This window comes from Podarcis tiliguerta (assembly GCF_965153285.1).
Source record: "Podarcis tiliguerta genome assembly, chromosome: 12".
In the NCBI taxonomy this organism is placed as follows: Eukaryota; Metazoa; Chordata; class Lepidosauria; order Squamata; family Lacertidae; genus Podarcis; species Podarcis tiliguerta.
This window is the reverse complement of record NC_139545.1, coordinates 24,889,896-24,906,676: the sequence shown is the minus strand read 5'-3', so window position 1 is coordinate 24,906,676 and position 16,781 is coordinate 24,889,896. Positions and strand designations below refer to the sequence as shown.

The window sequence follows — 16,781 nt, the reverse complement described above, 5'->3', positions numbered from 1 at the left end:
AGAAGAGAGGCGGGTAATTAGAAGTGAGTCGTTCTGATCACCCTTGAACGCCGTGCCAGAGAGCTGCTCGGCTCTCCTGTCCTGAAGCCTTGTTTGCTTTGCCGAAAGCCAAAATCCCACAAGGTCTGGATGGGACCAGCTGTCTCGCTAACTAACTGCCAGCGCTTTTCCTGAATGGGAGCTATCATCCTCTCCGACACCCGCCTCCTCCCCAGGGCGCTCCCTCGCTGTCTTTCTCTGTGTGATTGCATTTATCTGTGGCTTGCAGGAACTGCTTCTAATCATACCGCTTCTTGCCTTTGAGGGTCAAATACAAGTCCATTGCTGCCGAGACAAATGCATCGGGGAGGTGGGCCGGTGCAAGGGAGGGGAGTGGGCGGAGGGGGGAGACACAAACAGAAACTGTCACCTCTCCGTAAGACTGATAAGCATTTGGCAGGCAGGACACCGCAAACGAGAAAAGCAAACAGCCAGCAATCTGCAAGCGCCATAAATATGTTACCATCTCAGCTGGAAGATGGGCAATATATGCACCAAGAGGCCTTTGTTTAATGAGCTGTCAGAAAGCAGGCACAAAATTATGCTTGAAAACACAGGGAAGCTGCGGAGAACAGAGCCCTGGAAGGGCTCCCTTTGCCGGCGATGTGGATGTGCTGGAGTATCTTATCAGTCTGAGAATTGTCAAGTGAGGTAGGCTATCATTAGTAATCTAATAGCCTTTGGAAAGGGACCGATTTTTCCACCCCAGCTCCATTTTGTAACCTAAAATGAATGATGGGCAAAGGCAGGCCCTTATTTCTCCCCACAGGTTTTGCGATGGGGGGTTGGGGAGAGAGAGGAAGCTACCCAAACTGGAAGCAAATGAGACAAGTCATAAAAAGCATAAAACACTAAATCGGAAATTAAGCTGATGAGTTCCAATCCTAGAGCCCGCTCCTCTTCCTATTATCCTAATGGACTCTTCCAGTGACTTGGTAATTTTCAATCATGCCCATGACAAAGGTGCTAGCCATAGGAGGAGAACGCGGAGGCATGAGCGCCTTTGTAATGGAGTGCGCAACACGCGGGTTGTAGATGTCTGTACAACCATGCAGGCTAAGCGATTGTGGGATTATAATGCAAGGACCAGGGTCACCATAGGGAGTATGATGTGATGTACAGGACAATGAGCCTTCAGCAGCTAGGCAGCCATGCAGCACAAATTGCCAAAGACATTCCACAAAACGAGACAAAAGGTGTTCCAGTTTTTGTCATTTAAAGGGGCTACGGAGAGGGAGGCTATTTCCCCCCCTTCTAGTTTCTTTCGTGTGATTTCTGATGTTTGATTTGTATGCTGGTTTACATAGAATAACTCATCAGTCCTACTTTTCGGGAATTTTCTTGGGGAAAGTTGACATCTTATCCCTGCCTTCCCAACCTGGCAGGATGCTGCCATCAAAGAGAATGGTTGACAGGTCTGTGACAATTCTATCTCTCCTGGGATCAGGAATAGTCATTGTAAAAATGGAGCCTGACACCTTAAATGATCAAATATAAGAAGCTGCACATTTTCTCTCTTTGGTCTTTATTTTTTTGTAAATAAAGTTTATTCTAGAAAGTATATGCACAATCAATATACCATCCTTTACAAAAACATAAAATAAGAATTCCACTGCTGTGACTTCCCTCCACCTCAACTTGACATCTTTTGATATTCTATACTCTTATTTACATTGTGTTTTTTATATTATTTGACATTCAGCTATTATTAATTATGTCGTGATCCAGTTCAGCTTTACATACTTCATCTATACATATCAACAGATTTTCTTTGGAACAGTGTTTTTTCATATAATCCTCAAAACATTGCCATTCCTTCCTTAATTTCTGGTTTGACTGGTGCCTTATGGCTGCCGTTAATTTAGCCAATTCTATAAATTCACATAGTTTACCTAACCAATCTTCTTTAGTGGGGATGATGCCCCATTTCCAGTTTTTAGCAAGTAATAATTTGGCTGTGGCATATAAAAATAGCCTTTCCTTATCTTTGGTCTTTATTTGTATTAGGCTATTTGGAAAGTTAAATAAAGGGACGCGGGTGGCGCTGTGGGTAAAAGCCTCAGCGCCTAGGGCTTGCCGATCGAAAGGTCGGCGGTTCGAATCCCCGCGGCGGGGTGCACTCCCGTTGTTCGTTCCCAGCGCCTGCCAACCTAGCAGTTCGAAAGCACCCCTGGGGGCAAGTAGATAAATAGGGACCGCTTACTGGCGGAAAGGTAAACGGCGTTTCCGTGTGCGGCTCTGGCTTGTCAGAGCAGCGATGTCACGCTGGCCACGTGACCCGGAAGTGTCTCCGGACAGCGCTGGCCCCAGGCCTCTTGAGTGAGATGGGCGCACAACCCTAGAGTCTGTCAAGACTGGCCTGTACGGGCAGGGGTACCTTTACCTTTTTATTTGGAAAGTTACCTAAGACAAAAGCCACTTGTGCAATGAGGGTTTCCCGGTTCCCTCCATTACATGCTTCCATTACAACGGTCTGTTCTCCCCACCCACATAATTTTTTGAATATTTGTGTGTAGAAACATTTTTGTTTCATTTAAAATGTGTTCATCCCACACGTTGGTTGAAAGGCCGTCACAGTGGCTCACAACTCAGAGGGAAACAATCGACAATATGCGTTCAGTAATGGGAGGGAAGAGGAAAGGGGCAGGGTCACAAAATACAGCAGACATATAAAACAAAGGGGAGGAGGACTTAAGCAAATCTTAATCTTAACAGCCTATCTTAATACCAATTATAAGGGTCTGAGTGCCCCCCTCTTGGGGGAACCCACTTGGTAGTTCCACTTCCCTCAGAAGTTTTGGGGTGGCAGCCTGTGAGGGAGAAGGCGTTCTCTGTGGCAGCTCTGAAATTGTTGAATTTCTTTCCCACAGTGGTGTGTCTGGCTTGTTCACTAGTGTTTTCATTGTTTTAATTCCTTTTAATTAAAACTAGTGTTTTAATTCCTTATTTTAAATTGTTTTAACCTGCCCTGGTACCAGCTGGTGATTGGATAATAATAATAATAATAATAATAATAATAATATACCTAGCTATATATTTGCTCACAATGAAAACCAGTGCTTTTTTTCTTTAAAAAAAAATGTTTAGGGGTACTCTCATTTTCCTACTCATATTGAAATACTGTCCCTCAATGAGGCCAAACTTAGATTCACAAAATGTTTAGGGGTATGTGTACCCCTGCGTCCACCCAGGGGGGAAAAGCCCCGATGAAGACAATGCAGTGTCTGTTTCTATTCTTTTTCTAGGTCAGCTGATGTAAGCGCCAGCAACTCAAGGGCTATGAATAAGAAATCGGAAGCCCTTGATTTGACCTGTGGGCTTGAAGATTTTGCGAGACTCAGCCGCCTCAGAGAGTGGAGGGTTGCACACCTGGGACCTTGCTGTTTGAATGATTCCTTTCAACATTTCCATAAAGAGAGAGAAAGCAGCGAGCAAATGGTATATTTTGTGTGACAGTTAGCAATGGGGTGGATCACAGACGGTTCAGGGCGATTGGAAGTCGTGTTTATGTTTTTTCTTCCTCAACTTTGCAAGAACAATTATCACGCGGTATTCCCCAGGAAGCTTAATATAAATGAGCTATATTTGTGGCATATGGAATAGATAAGGATCACCTGACCTTCCCTCTATGGAGAAAGCAGCTGAGCACATTGTTGCACCACAGCTTAAGGCACTTTGAGATTATAGAAACTTTCCTGATTCATTCTCATTTGCTTTTGGCAAAGTTTTGAGACTGGGACTTCTCTAAGGGTTCCACCTAGTTAGATGGCCACTCAAGCGTCACCAGAAGAGAGGACAAAAAAAGGATGCTGATTTGCATAAAGGATGCATATGCTAAAATATGTGTACAGTGGTACCTCGGGTTAAGTACTTAATTTGTTCCGGAGGTCCGTTCTTAACCTGAAACTGTTCTTAACCTGAAGCACCACTAGCTAATGGGGCCTCCTGCTGCCACCGCACCGCCGGAGCATGATTTATGTTCTCATCCTGAAGCAAAGTTCTTAACCTGAAGCACTATTTCTGGGTTAGCAGAGTCTGTAACCTGAAGCGTATGTAACCTGAGGTACCACTGTACACTGCTGAAAGGAATCATTCAAACATATAGCTGCACGTGAACACACACACATGTACAGATGATAGTTAGAAATGATCACTCTAGAATCATAGAATTATAAAACTGCAGGCTATAATTTCAATAGAAAGAGAGTACAGTGGAGAATTTGGAGGCTGGTCTGTGGTCCCTGGATCAGGCCCATTCACCCTGCGATGCCTCTGGGGACAACCTACCCCCACCCTGGATCAGTTCCTGAAGAAATTTGGTGGGTTAGGCGAATAGTGTTTTTTTTAAAAAAAACAACCTAGGTTTAATAGTACAGTCAGTCAGTTCGAATTCCCACAACAAGGTGAGCTCCCGTTGCTCTGTCCCAGCTCCTGAAAACCTAGCGGTTTGAAAGCGCCAGTGCAAATAGATAAATAGGTACCGCTGCAGCGGGAAGGTAAACAGCATTTCCATGCACTCTGGTTTCCATCATGGTGTCCCATTGCGCCAGAAGTGGTTTAGTCATGCTGGGCACATGACCCGGAAAGCTGTCTGTGGACAAACACCGGCTCCCTTGGCCTGAAAAGCGAGATGAGTGCCGCAACACCATAGCCGCCTTTGTCTGGACTTAACCGTCCAGGGATCCTTTACCTTTTTTACCTTACATACCATCCTTTATCAAAAGATCCTAGGGTGGTGATCTTGCTTGGTGTTGCACCAGGGATAATTTTATATTCCCCTGTATCAAGCCTTCCCTTCCTTGTCCTTCCCTCCCCAAAAAACCAAGAAACCCCCCACCAAATATCACAAATGCAAAATGACATTTCCCTTAACCACCATCCCAATTACAGTGTCCTGCTTAGCGACTCTCAATGTCGGCAAAATTAGACCAATTTTAGTTACGTCGTCTGATCCTAGTGCATATTTACTTGGATGAGTACAGTGGGGTTTGGAATAGCCTAAGAAAAATACTTGTCTAATAATGTAATGGTGAGCACAGTGTGGTCCACATCCAGACCACATGCCTGTGGAAACGATTGCATGTCAAGTCTGCTAAATTAACAGTGAAATTGTTAACATCAGGGATGAGGGCCTTCCTGGTGTTTTTGGACTCCAACTCCCATCAGCCCCAGCCAGCACAGCCAATGGGCAGGTCGCTGTCCAACAACATCTGCAAGGCCTCACCGTTCCCCATCCAATTTAACCACGGGTCAAACTCTCTACTAGAATTTAGCAAGAATACTTATCGCACAGTATTGGAAGGAACAAGAACTACCCACGCTGGAAGAATGGCAGATGAAAGTCATCGACTATATGGAATCAGCAGAAATGACTGGCAGAATCAAAGACCAGGGAGAAGAGATGGTGAAGGAAGACTGGAGGAAGTTTAAAGACTACCTACAGAAACACCACAAGATAATGAATGTTTGATGACACCAGATTGAATCTAAAAGACTATTAGCAAAAAAATTTAAAGAATAAGAAAGATTAATAAGTTTAAAGATATATGGAAATGTAACTTTATTAAGACACTAAGATTATGATGAATTTAAAATATGACTAAGGGAAGGAATTTACTGTCAGAATATAAGATCTGGAATACAGAGAGGGAAGGTCTGGGGAAGTCGCAGAAACAAGTTAATGTAAAGAATATAAGGAGACAATGATTGTTTTTAATATTTTTATTTCTTTTTCTTTTGAACATTTTTTGCTGTATGGTGTTTGTATGTTGTTGTGTTGTCTTTTTCGTATTATTTGTTAATGCGTATTGTGTGTTTTTTTCTGTTTATTGATTGTAAAACTTAATAAAATATTATTTAATAAAAAAAACAAACTCTCTACTAGAATTTGACGTGGCTAATTTGGATGGGGAACGGTGGGGCCTTGCAGATGTTGTTGGACAGTGACCTTAAGAAAGCAGACAGCAAAATATAAAAGTATCAGCAGAAGAACAGCAAGAAGAAGAAAGAAAAATGGCTGCGTGACCAGCCCTTTTATGGGGTCTCCAGGGTCACGCCCACCTAACTGGTCTCACGCAGGGGGAGGAAGCTTCAGACCAGGTGTGACAGGAAGTCCTCCTGGCTGGGGTAACACCCCGCCCCCTGCATGTCCACTCTAGGCAAACAGGAAGTGTTGTACTTAACTGCTTATGTTACATCCCACAGGATCTTCAATGACTGGTTCATACATGACATGCATATACAATACATTACTTGATGACATATTGCTCAGTGACACTTGGATGAGCGTTCAAATGGCTTTCAGTGAAAAGTGAAGCGGCTGAGGTGATTTTAAGTGGATATGAAAACTGCAGGGTTTTTCGTTCATAATGGTCATTCACATGTTGCCTTCATGCTGAGAAGGTAACTCAACAGGTTTATGTCTGACACCAGCTGGAAAAAAATCAAGAATCTACTGCCATTCTTCTCTACCATTTCCCATAAGAATCTGCCCCATTTGGTAAACTCTACGCCGGCTCCCTTGGCCAATAAAGCAAGATGAGCACCGCAACCCCAGAGTCAGCCACGACTGGACCTAATGGTCAGGGGTCCCTTTACCTTTGCCTTTACCACAAATGTTTAGCCTGTCCAAAGCAGACTCACAACTTTCTAAAAAAATAAAATGAAATGAAAAATCACATATTTTCTGGTTTTGAAAAGCCCTCTTCCAGAGAATGGAGTGCCACATCGCTTTCGATTTTGCCCTCCCAGGAACCTAGCAACAGAGGGTGCAATAAATAACAGGGCCGAGGAAACTCTTAATGTTGAGCAAAAAGAATTTGGGGGGAGGGGGAGAGCATACACACAGAATGAAGAAAATGTACCAAAAAAATTTATTGCTGCTAAGCATCTGTTTTTGTCTGCATCCTTTTGAGAACATATTAACAGCCTTTGCTCATCTCCATATGGCTCATTGTGAGGATAATCATTAATATGAAGGAATGTGTTTGTAAGCCCCCTTCCCTAGTAATGAGTATGTATGTTTGTTCTACCTCAGAAAAATGGAAGGACTGGATTTTGATAATGTGCTTACTGCATGATAAATAGTTGCAGAAGGAGGGGTATTTTTTAAAAAGAGTAGTCCTCAAAGACAGTAGCCCAGAGCCCAATATCTCATATATTATCTCTTTATTTCAAGATTTGGATGACACCTTTCAGGGCAAGCACTCCCAAGGCAGTGAGCATCAAAATAAAATCATGGCAAAATAAAACATAAGGCAATGCTATGAAGCTCGTCACACGGCTACTGAAAAGCTACTACCCAGACTGAAATACATCCATACAGTAAAACATTAAAACAGCACAGATCGCCACACATTCCAATTAAAAGCACCTTTAAATAAGATGGTCTTCAGAGTGTGTTTCCCATCATCCTTGGCCATTGGCCCTGCTGAATGGAGCTGATGGGACTTGGAGTTCGGAGGACCCTCTGGTATAGGTGTTGCATTCACACACACACACACACACACACACACACACCAGTTTGGGGAGGACAAATTGGGGCACCCCCCCATCCTGCTGCTCCCATCACTTGCCCCCTCACCAGCTCCTCTCTCGTCTACTTTCTTGCTTGCTCATCGCTGCCTGCTCACTAGCCTCCTGGCCCCCTCCATTGCTCCCTGCCTTGTATCTTTGTCCACAGCCTCCTCCTCCTCCTCTGTGGCCTTGGGAGAAGCCATACCGGCCTGCACAGCCTCCTCTTTCGGTGCTGCAGGTGAACTTCCGGAAGCCAGCCAGCTTCCAGAAGCACCGTGAAAGAAAGGAGGAAGAAGAAGAGCGGTGAAGCCTCAGGCCAAGGCAGAAATTGCTTCCCTTCCCCCAACCCCACCCCTCGCACTCTGGTGTGAGCCAACTGACAGATAGAGCACAGGAGCCAAAACGGGACAGTTGTGTGATATGCACACACACGTGTGTGTGTGAGAGAGAGAGAGAGAGAGAAAGAGAGAGAGAGAGAGAGCATGTACGCGCATATGTGTTGTGACAGTATTCACTGATACAGAGTGTGAGCACCTATTCTTTTGTTACTGGTTGCACACCGGTGGCGCTTTGGTCTAAACCACAGAGCCTCTTGGGCTTGCCAATCAGAAGGTCGGCGGTTCGAATCCCCGCAATGGAGTGAGCTCCTATTGCTCTGTCCCAGCTCCTGCCAACCTAGCAGTTTGAAAGCACACCAGTGCAAGTAGATAAATAGGTACCACTGTGGCAGGAAGGTAAACGGCATTTCAGTGCACTCTGGTTTCCATCTTGGTGTTCTGTTGGGCCAGAAACGGTTTAGTCATGCTGGGCACAAGACCCGGAAAGCTGTCTGCAGACAAACACCGGCTCCCTCAGCCTGAAAACGAAATAAGCGCCACAACACCATAGTCGCCTTTGACTGGACTTAACCATCCAGGTGTCCTTTACCTTTTACCTTTTACTATCCATGACACCCATTATGTGCTGGCACCCATGACACTTTTATCAATGTAGGAGTACTGGCTCCTCATTTTTATTTTTATTTTACATATAATCCACTACCTGACCTCTGGGAGCATCCGAGCAACTGTATTCTGTACTAGCTAAAGTTTCTGAGCTGTTTCTAATAGCTGCCCCACATACAACACTTTTAATAGTCTGTGTGGAGTGCATAATACAAACACTTGTTCCTAACGGCCATATTTCAACAAAGGTAGATGATCCCCGTACGCTTAATAAAACCACTGTTTGAAACCCAGTAATGAATTTGTATTATTTTTTAACAATGGGAAAATTAAATGCTAGTGCCAGAAACAGAATGAAAGTGACCTTTATTTTTATGAAGGGGTTTAGCAGGTGGGAGGCTGGTAAATGAAGAAAAGGCAATATATCTGCAAATCCAGCTTTCTTGGGGAAACTTGCTTTTCAATAAATACAAAAATCTGCTCTCAATTTAAGATGAAATGGCCAGACTGTGGATGTATAGTCATACAGTTTCTGGAGCCTGCATCTGATACAATGAAATATTCTAAGAAAAATTTTTGGTGCCCAATTCAATAGTTAATACAGAAAAAGATCTACCATGAGGAGAAAGTAAACTAACAGTTATAGGTCCTAATAATTAAGTTATATTAACCTACTTCATATACAGTGGTACCTCGGGTTACATACGCTTCAGGTTACATATGCTTCAGGTTACTGACTCCGCTAACTCAGAAATATTACCTCAGGTTAAGAACTTTGCTTCAGGATGAGAACAGAAATCATGCTCTGGTGGCGCGGCGGCAGCAGGAGGTCCCATTAGCTAAAGTGGTGCTTCAGGTTAAGAACAGTTTCAGGTTAAGAACGGACCTCCCTGTGAAGAGGGATTGGTTGTTAAACCACTGTGGGAATTGTAGCTCTGGGAGAGGAACAAGGGATTCCTCTTAGCACCCTTAGCAAACTGGAGCTCCCAGAATTCTTTGGGGAAAGCCATGACAAATTAAAGGGGCATCACAGCACTTCAAATGTATGGTTTGAATGTGGCCAGAGTAGTTTCAAATCAACAGTGGAAACCCTAATCCCACCTACACAGCAGTGGGTCCCACTGAGTCCAGCAGAGCTCACTTTCACATACACGGAGGTTAGGATTACAGCCTAAGTCCTTCATTTCTTCCTCTGACCCCTAGCCTCCCCAGCTAGATCTTGTGCTGACTGTTGAAAAACCAGCCATTAACAACCAGGAAATGACTTTGCCATCAATCAGAATATTGCTCAACCGTGTTTCAGCTTTTCCCCTCTCTCTTCCTTTGCATAATTATTCTTATTCTCTGCTGATTGCAGTCTAAAATAGCCATAATTCTCTCAAAATAATTTGCCGCATTACTTAAAACCACGGGGTTACTGTAAAAACGATGAAGACGGATAGCTGGTGGCTGGTTTTTGTACAGAGCCCCCCATTTTGGCCACCATGTGTCTATCGACCTTCTGTTAGCATGAGACACAAGAGGCTTTCATCAGGTCAGCGGCCGTTTCCACGGTTTCCCCTTATAGATGATAAACTGAAGTGTTGAGTCCTCAAGAGGAGGGAGCCACCCCATTTTCTATTTTTTTCTTTCAAAAGTAGAATTGCAAATATTTGTATAACCCGCAATTTGAAATATTAACCTCCCAGAATATAATTCGGCAACAGTTACTGCTGTGTGTGCTCGTTGTTTTACTTGACTGTTATTGTATGCTCAGTTAGACACCCAGGCCCCATTCAGTTCAATGGAGAAGGCAGCTAAACCCATGCAAAGGGAAATGCACACAGAGATAGCCCTCTCCTGAAGTGAATGGGAATGCCCTTGGGGCTGGAGCTCCAAGTACATCCTTTGCATGACAAGATCAGCCATGTGAAATCAGCAGGTGCTCCATGCACCAGTAGCAACATGGAAAGGTCTGTGTGGTTAGTGGAGGCTGGTCCATTAGGTAAGGTAGCTAAAGGTAAAGGACCCCCCTGGACGGTTAAGTCCAGTCAAAGGTGACAACGGGGTTGTGGCGCTCATCTGGCTTTCAGGCCGAGGGAGCCAGCGTTTGTCCACAGACAGCTTTCCGGGTCATGTGGCCAGCATGACTAAACTGCTTCTGGCACAACGGAACACTATGATGAAAACCAGAGTGCACAGAAACACCATTTACCTTCCTGCTGGAGTGGTATCTATTTATCTACTTGCACTGGTATGCTTTCAAACTGCTAGGTTGGCAGGAGTTGGAACAGAACAACCGGAGCTCACCCAATTGCAGGGATTCGAACCTCCAACCTTCTGATCACCAAGCCCAAGAGGCTCAGTGGTTTAGACCACAGCGCCACCTGTGTCCATTTAGGACAAATGGGGCAATGAACCACCAATCTCAGTCTTCCTCCAGTCAACACCCACCTACCTGCTTTCCTACTTGCAACCAGTCCAGAGGGTGAGTCTACCTATCGGCTTCTTCCTCCTCCTCCTACTCTCATGCTGCCCTTGTAGAACTCTGCAGGCAGAAGGATGGAGGGGGGAACTAGACTCCATTACCAAAGGAAATTTTTCAACAATGTTAGGCGTGATTGTGAATTGTGATTATGTACATGTCACAAGCCAAAGGGATTTTAAGAATGGCCTGCTAATTGCTATAGCATACACATTTACCTGGGAGTAAGTCCCACTAAACTCATAAGGCTTATTTCTGAGTAGACATGTATGGAATTGCAGAGTAAATGCAAGCTAATGTAAATTAAATGGAATTCTGCACGTCATCTTGTAATGTTTACATGAAAGGGGGTACAGAAACAGTATTACATAGATAAATTCCTTCAAGGGAAACAAAATTACACTTTTGGAGTCCACTCATTGCCCACAACCTCAGCTTTGGAAATTTTTTTTTAAAAAAAAGGCTTTTGGACCGAAGCAGGTAATATTTGCTTTAACTCCACTGAAGAAGATAAAGTCTGCCAAATTACAGGCATATATGTCCAAGGTTTTTTCATGCTAGGCACCATTAATTGTTTTTATTTATTTTCAATGAGACATCTATAATTTTTTCTCTTTTTTTTTTAAAAAAAGCAATACAATTTTGCAATATAATGTTGCCCCTTCTTAAGGCATGTATCCTGCCAAATTTCAGAAGGATAACTGCAGTACTTTACCTGCAAGGTCAACCATTAAAGTTTTAGGGTGGATACAAAAGGAATCAGATAAGCACCTCTTGTGTTGTTTTGTGGAAATGTGGTCTGAAAATCGCAGGCCTGGGAGAGTTTCCTCTGGATAAGAAACCTGCCATACTGGATATAAGGTAAAGGTAAAGGTAAAGGTACCCCTGCCCGTTCGGGCCAGTCGTGTCCGACTCTAGGGTTGTGCGCCCATCTCACTTAAGAGGCCAGGGGCCAGCGCTGTCCAGAGACACTTCCGGGTCACGTGGCCAGCGTGACAAGCTGCATCTGGCGAGCCAGCGCAGCACACGGAACGCCGTTTACCTTCCCGCTGGTAAGCGGTCCCTATTTATCTACTTGCACCCGGGGGTGCTTTCGAACTGCTAGGTTGGCAGGTGCTGGGACCGAACGACGGGAGTGCACCCCGCCACGGGGATTCAAACCGCCGGCCATGCGATCGGCAAGTCCTAGGCACTGAGGTTTTACCCACAGCGCCACCCGCATCCCACCCATACTGCATATAAATAGATATAAATAGACTCCGGGGCATCTGTGCTATGGACCTTTTGATTTGGGAGTTGAAAGAGCTGAAAGTGATTCACTTTCTGGGTAAAATCATTCCCCTGATGACAAGCTTGATCCACTAATCACAGCAGAACTCTCCCTCTCCCTTATCCTGACTCTCGGGCTTACGCCCTCTTCCCCAAGCAGCCTTCCTTGGCATTCTGGTAAACTTAGAGATATCGTCTTCGCTTTCAGTGGATGCTTGTCTGGAGCATTTTTTGATATTCTGGATTGCCAAGGCACCACAAACAGCTTCATGGGCCTCCTCTTCAACTTGTGCTACCTCCTGGAAATCCAGGATGTCTTACCTTGTTTTAATTTGTTGGAAACTGCCCGGAGTGGCTGGGCAGCATAAAAATAAGTTGTTGTTTTTAAAGGTGATGGCACATGAGGAATGCAAGTTATATATATTTACCCCACTTTGTGTCTGACATGACCATAATCTCTCCAAGGCACCTGACTTCACCTCAGGATTCAAGATTAATGCAAATGTAATAATGTAATAATTATAACAACAACAACAATTACAATTTTATTTGTATGCCGCACATCTGACTGGGTTGCCCCAGCTACTCTGAGCAGCTCCCAACAGAATATTATAAACACACTAAAACATCAAACCTTAAAAACTTCCCTACGGCACTCTTAACATATATCTCCTCAACAGACTTAGCTAAATGAACAACAATTTTACAGAACAGTGATATGAGCACCTGATAGTGTGAGCAGGCAGAAATTTCGCTCCAGTTCTATGCACAGCAAAATTGTTTAAATGCACCTGCTTAACATCCTATTATAGGAAACCATAAACATGGGTGGTGTATTGCTGAGCATTCCGTGGCTGGTATTGCCAATGTATCATTCCGCACAGAGTCAAAGCCTGCTGTTAATGTGTTTTCAGTGGTCTGCACTGCTGATCTACTTAACAATCCAAATACGAGGACATTCTAAAAGTTGTTAAGCTGACTGCCAAAAACCAAGATAATTAAAAATAGATTCACAGCTGTTCGGGCAAGCAGAGATATAATTTTATCTTCATTATGCCTTATTGCAGATGTTATTGATTTAATCACATTGTGTTTTAGCGGGTAATATCAATTCATGCTGTCTTTGACTTTGAAAACTGGAAATTTTAGTTTGAGTATAATTCTCCTTATGGCAGGAGCGTAGATGTGCTTGATTATCTGGGGATAAAATCTGTGAGCCAGTAGGTTTGCCTGACCCTCCAAGTATATCCCTGATCTCCGGTTTTGGGGCCTTCAAAAGTGTCTCTGTCTCCTGGAGATCCATTTCACTCTTGGATCAATAACCATTGTCTATATCTGTGTATTCATCCCAGGACCTGGGTCCATAATGCTGGAATCCTGTGCACACTTTGCAAGGAGTAAGCCTCTTTGAATAATATATAGGCTTGCAGTACATATAACTTGCATTCCTCATGTGCCATCACCTTTAAAACCTTAAATATTTTAGCATAGGGTGAGAGGGACTTTGGTGGTGAACTAGAGAGAGACAAATGGAAACACAAAATGCTTAAATATTTCTACCCAACACTTCACTCATTGCTGCAATAGTAGATGCTGAGTTGTGGATATGAATGAAGAAACTGGCATATGAATGAAGAAACTAAAGTATTGCTTTTGGCTCACCTTGGTGTCTTCTAGCCTAGATTAAAGGAAAAGGGGGACTTAGATTAACATCTCATAAAATCTTAATTGATCCCCTCAGAATCACATTGCAGCTAAGTACTATCCTGTACATGTCTACTGTGAAATAAGTCCATGTAGTTTGCTGCCACATAGTAAGGTGTAGGATTGTGACCTGAATGTGGTACGTCTCTGCCAGGGGAGTCAATCACTGCTGGATGCAAGGGGGGTGAGTTTCTTCTGTCCGTCACCCCCCCCCCCCAGCCACCATCCCAACCCTTCCCTGGCATCTGTCCTGGTCTCTAGGAAAAGGAAACCTTGACTTGGCTTTTGTTGCTGTTGTTTAGTCTTGTCTGACTCTTCGTGACCCCATGGACCAGAGCACGCCAGGCACTCCTGTCTTCCACTGCCTCCCACAGTTTGGTCAAACTCATGCTGGTAGCTTTGAGAACACTGTCCAACCATCTCGTCCTCTGTCATCCCCTTCTCCTTATGCCCTCCATCTTTCCCAACATCAGGGTCTTTCCCAGGGAGTCTTCTCTTCTCATGAGGTGGCCAAAGTGCTGGAGCCTCAGCTTCAGGATCTGTCCTTCCAGTGAGCACTCAAGGCTGATTTCCTTAAGAATGGATCGGTTTGATCTTCTTGCAGTCCATGGGACTCTCAAGAGTCTCCTCCAGCACCATAATTCAAAAGCATCAATTCTTTGGCGATCAGCCTTCTTTACGGTCCAGGTCTCACTTCCATACATCACTACTGGGAAAACCATGGCTTTACGGACCTTGGTTGGCAAGGTGATGTTTCTGCTTTTTAAGATGCTGTCTAGGTTTGTCATAGCTTTTCTCCCAAGAAGCAGGCGTCTTTTAATTTTGTGACTGCTATCACCATCTGCAGTCATCATGGAGCCCAAGAAAGTAAAATCTCTCACTGCCTCCATTTCTTCCCGTTCTATTTGCCAGAAGCATAGCTGACTCTTGGAGACAGAACGTAGCCATGATGCATAGTAGCCACTGATATCCTCTCCTCCACAATGCTAACATGTGCACATGCTACATTCTATGTATGAATGCCACATTAGAAAGAATAACTATAATAGTGTTACAGTGGTGCCCCGCAAGACGAATGCCTCGCAAGACGGAAAACCCGCTAGACGAAAGGGTTTTCCATTTTGGAGGTGCTTCACAAAACGAATTTCCTATGGGCTTGCTTCGCAAGAGGAAAATGTCTTGCGAGTTGCTGCAATTTTTTTTCGCTCCCCACCCCCTTTTTCTAAGGCACTAAACTGCTAATAGCCTTTTAGCAGCTAGTCCACTAATCCCTTAAGCCTTTAATAGCCGCTGATAGCCGCTAAACCGCTAATAGCGCTAATCCGCTAATGGGGTTGCTTCTCAAGACGAAAAAACTGCTAGACGAAGAGACTCACGGAACGGATTCTTTTCGTCTTGCGAGGCACCACTGTATTGATTTGTGGCGGGGGGTCCCCCTGAACCCTAGAAATTAACAAAAAAGTAGGATTTTGATTATTTGGACTATCAAGGGGAAGATTGGAGGTCAGTGGAAAAGTACAGGCTAAGATTTCTTCCTAAGCCAGGGCCTCAACTGGGATAGAGTCATTAACATGACAAATGATGCTGATGGCCAATCTGAGAGCCTGGGCCCAGGCAGACAGAGGTTGCCATGGTGGTGTGGGTTCAAAGTGACAGGAAAAGAGAGTCTTTAGAGCAAGGTGTACCGGAAGGAGTGTCTCCACCCCCATCATTCACTGAGATCCAGCTCCTAGGGCTTCCTGGCGGTTCCCTCCCTCTGAGATGTGAGGTTGCAGAGAACCAGGCAGAGGGCCTTCTCGGTAGTGACACCCACCTTGTGGAACGCCCTCCCATCAGATGTCAAGGAAATAAACAACTATCTGACTTTTAGAAGACATCTGAAGGCAGCCCTGTTTAGGGAAGTTTTTAATGTTTGATGTTTTACTGCATTTTTAATTGTCTCTTGGGAGCTGCCCAGACTGGCTGAGGAAACCCAGCCAGATGGGCAGGGTATAAATAAATTATTATTATTATTATTATTATTATTATTATTATTATTATTATTACTGAGGGGGAAAACTAGGATCCATCTTGGGCAGGCTGGCTGGGAGAGATGCCTTGGACTTCACCACTGTGGGGAAAAGCTCCTCTTGAAATGATCATGCTTTAAGATCTGGACTCCCTCCATGCAGACTGAAGGTGTAAATCACACACCCTCCAACATTTCTCAGATGAAAATAGGGACGTCCCATTCCATAATGATAATTTTACTGTTTATACCCCATACATGTTATTGGGTTTCACCAGTCCCTCTGGGCAGCTTCTGACATATATAAAAACATAATAAAACATTAAACATTTTTCAAAAGCTTCCCTATATAGGATTGCCTTCCGACAGCTTGAGGGTTCAACAACTCCATAGGTAAAGGTAAAGGGACCGCTGACCATTAGGTCCAGTCGTGGCCGACTCTGGGGTTGCGGTGCTCATCTCGTTTTATTGGCTGAGGGAGCCAGTGTACAGCTTCCGGGTCATGTGGCCAGCATGACTAAGCCGCTTCTGGCGAACCAGAGCAGCGCACAGAAACGCCGTTTACCTTCCCACTGGAGCGGTACCTATTTATCTACTTGCACTTGACGTGCTTTCGAACTGCTAGGTGGGCAGGAGCAGGGTCCAAGCAATGGGAGCTCACCCCGTTGTGGGGATTCGAACCACCGACCTTCTGATCGGCAAGTCCTAGGCTCTGTAGTTTAGACCACAGCGCCACCCGCGTCCATATCCACCAACATTTCTCCAATGAAAACAGGAACATCCTAAGGACCTGACATGGTTAGTGCCACAGATCCATTGTTTGTTTTTTACTGCAAGG

General features: G+C 44.4%; 1 long non-coding RNA gene across 1 annotated transcript in view; it reads left to right on the top strand.

The window, feature by feature from the left end:
* The window catches only part of LOC310660561, a 25,853-nt gene extending 17,062 nt beyond the window's left edge, over positions 1–8,791 (top strand). Inside the window, exon 2 of the long non-coding RNA XR_014503515.1 lies at positions 8,285–8,791. This is a non-coding gene — a long non-coding RNA (uncharacterized lncRNA). The remainder of the gene's footprint in view (positions 1–8,284) is intronic.
* The last annotated feature ends 7,990 nt before the right edge of the window (positions 8,792–16,781 follow it).